The sequence below is a fragment of the Schistocerca americana genome, chromosome 8 (assembly GCF_021461395.2).
Source record: "Schistocerca americana isolate TAMUIC-IGC-003095 chromosome 8, iqSchAmer2.1, whole genome shotgun sequence".
Lineage (NCBI taxonomy): Eukaryota > Metazoa > Arthropoda > Insecta > Orthoptera > Acrididae > Schistocerca > Schistocerca americana.
The window spans coordinates 265,754,821-265,758,078 of NC_060126.1; the positions used below are offsets into that span (position 1 = coordinate 265,754,821).

General features: G+C 46.6%; 1 non-coding gene across 1 annotated transcript; it reads left to right on the forward strand.

Annotated features, from left to right (window-relative positions):
- Nucleotides 1-1,463: 1,463 nt before the first annotated feature.
- Trnat-ugu lies at nucleotides 1,464-1,537 on the forward strand. The gene has a single exon. It is a non-coding gene; the product is annotated as a tRNA-Thr (tRNA).
- The last annotated feature ends 1,721 nt before the right edge of the window (nucleotides 1,538-3,258 follow it).

A 3,258-nucleotide genomic window follows, 5' to 3' on the forward strand; every position in this document is an offset into this window, starting at 1 on the left:
GTAGCTACACACATATTAGTTGCAGATGCGTGAAGTATCCGTTTACTGACAGCTCAGGTTGCTTGTCGAGTCCAGTTTTCCAGACGAACATAGGTACATTGATTGCATATACGTTACATATACTGGTTGCATATACCTTAAACCTGTATTGATCATTGTGAAAAGAATGGAAACTATTTTGAATGTCAACGGTTTTCCTACACCGTATTAGGTATGGTAATGTGTTGTGCATTTGGTGTTTAGGTATTTATGTCAACCTCTGTATCTTCAGCTCAAAACTTTAGAAAGTTCCACTTCGCTAATTATTTGATAATTATGCGACAACACAACCTCGCTTTTACAAGACTGCCGCATCAGAAAAAGTATCTTCTGTTTTGCGGCGAATAAGCTCAACTGACCGCATTACAATCTCTTCAGACTTTTCTGCAAACTGTCTTTTCCTTGAGGAAGTTTCTCCGGTGTTTGACCATGTTTTGCATACTTCATGGATTATGCTGTTACGAATTCCGAAAATAGCTTATACCTACTATACACGGTCCACTCACAATGTGGCCACCGCCTGTGTTTGACGTCAACTTGCAATAGCCATTCTGACGTCCAGAAGGGCATGATCACTGGCTTTCGGACCAAGGGTGCAAGCATTTCCGAAACGGCTGAGTTTCTAAACTGTTCACGTGGCGCCATGCTTAAAGTATACCGCGCATGGCAAAATGGCGTTATCTAAAACCAGCGACAGGGGTGAACCACGGCTGCGCAGACGAGTAGGAGCGGACAGACAAGCAACTGCTGAGAAACTCATCGCCGAGATGAACCAAGCGGCTACCAATAATGTCTCCACAACGACCGTTCAGCAAAAGCTGCTGCGTATCGGCCTACGTAGCAGGTATCTGGCTCATGCACCCATGCCAGCTGCCGTTCATAGGCGACTAAGGCGGATTTTGCATTCCACTGCTGCAACCGGACGTCCACTGAGTGCCAAGTGGTCTTTTCAGATAAATCACATTTTATGCTCTGTCGGACAGATAGCAATTGACGTGTACGGCCCTGCAACAGTCGTCGGAAGGTTTGAGGTCGGAGGAAGGAGCCTTATGGTCTGCAGAATGATTTCATGGCATTCCTGGATCATTCTGGAAGGCACAATGGATCAACACAAGCATGCAAATATATGAAGATAGTAACTTCTCGAAAGAACAGATACCATTGATGACCATGCAGCTTCTCTGGAATCTGCAATCTTCATATAGATATTTAGAGGCTACCCAGCCATTGACCTTCGTCTGTGCGAATGAGCACAGGTTGCCCCAACTCTTACGGGAATCGTCACCTTAGTGTGCGCGAGTAATGAGTGGATGGGCAAATATCTTTTAGGTACATTACGTATATAGATTGCGGACAGTTGGGAATGTGGGTCTCACGGGAAACGTGCAAGGGATAAGTCCCTGCAGTGGCGTTATTCATCTGTGTCCTCGATGGCTCAGATGGATAGGGCGTCTGCCATGTAAGCAGGAGATCCCGGGTTCGAGTCCCGGTCGGGGCACACATTTTCAACTGTCCTCATCGAGGTATATCAACAGCACCTGCCGGCAGCTGAGGGTTTCAATTAATTATCAAATATGCTTTTATCCCTGAGGATTAAGCTGAGCCCAGCATGCAATTCGTTTTTCCCTCGGCACGATGGTATCTACCACTAGGACATGCAACGTGTTAGACTTCCCGCATTGCACGTGCATGGTTCGAAGAGCATCAGGATGAGTTTACCGTACTCCCCTGGCCACCAAACCTGCCGGATTCAAACCCAATCGAGAATCTGTGGGACGACCTCGATCGGGCTGTTCGCACCATGCATCCTGAATGTTCCACGTTAAGTCAAGCGCCGGCACGCCGGTCGGGAACGTTAGAGCAGAGAGGGCTGTGAAGACCTCAGCCCACTGGACGCGGACCGACCCCTCTCTACGACGACAACGCAATAGCAGTACCCTCCCCGCGAAGAGAACACAAGCACTGCATCCAACTGGCCACGACCTAGTTCTGCCAGTTCTACGAGTTCTACAGCAGCGAGTTCAAGAATAGCATCAAGACTAGTCATTTCGCTTCTACTAGATTGCATTGTCTGAACTGAAGAGATTTCTTATTTTGTCTGTCGCCCTTTTCTTGCGATACACCTGTTTAAAACAAAGTTAAGTATTACAATCATTTCCTTTCAGAATAAAATTCATTAATACGATTTTCTTTAATTGTTGTCTAGCGATCCGAGACAGCATGTTTCCTAGGCACGCTTTATTTGACGAGTAGGCAGTATACAACACTGTACTGAGAAACATACCGCAGCTGGCCACAGCCCTGGAATCGTCATGGCTGCACATCCCTGTCGGAACCTTCCAAAACCTCATTGGCTTATTCTGCACGTGCGCGGTCTGAAAGGTGGTTATTCAGGCTTTTGACAAGTTCAAAAGTGGTACAAATGGCTCTGAGCACCATGGGACTTAACATCTGAGCCATCAGTCCCCTAGAACTTAGAACTTCTTAAACCTAACGAACCTAAGGACATCACACTCATCCATGCCCAAGGTAGGATTCGAACCTGCGACCGTAGCGGTCGCGCGGTTACAAACTGAAGCGCCTAGAACCGCTCGGCCACAGCGGCCGGCTTTTGACAAGTACTCACATTAATGTAAGTCAGCCGTGTATTAACTGTGTGAAGAATCCTAAAACAGAGAAAATCACTTTAGATGGGGCTCGGATGCAAAATACTTGTTCAAAGAATTATTGAGAATCGATTTGCAACTGGATAGCGTAAAAGACAGCGAACACTGAAGCAAGAGCTAGATGCCTAATTCAGTGGCTGTGAGGGCATCACGAATTGCCGATAAATTCCTGAGGAAGAGCTTTTCAATATTGGCAGAGCTCACACAGCAGACAAAAATTATTCACTCCAAGAGGACATCAAGCTAACACCACGTGACACCGGTTCTTGCCTTCGTAGTAACTTCAGTACGACTAGGAAGAGAGTCCACATGTTACTACAGGTGCGCCATATGCAGATAAAGACATTCATCCGTAATTAGATTCCAATGAGTTAACAAATTGTGGGAATGGTGACCGTTACGTTTCACCCGCGGTTCCAAATAGTGCCAGATAGTTTCTGTGGGGTTAAGATCAGGAAATATAGTGAGCAGACCGAGGGCGATATTGTACCCGAGTGTTCGCTAAACGTGGAGTGTACGTGTTATGTCGTTCGAAGGGCGCGGTGCCAAAGAA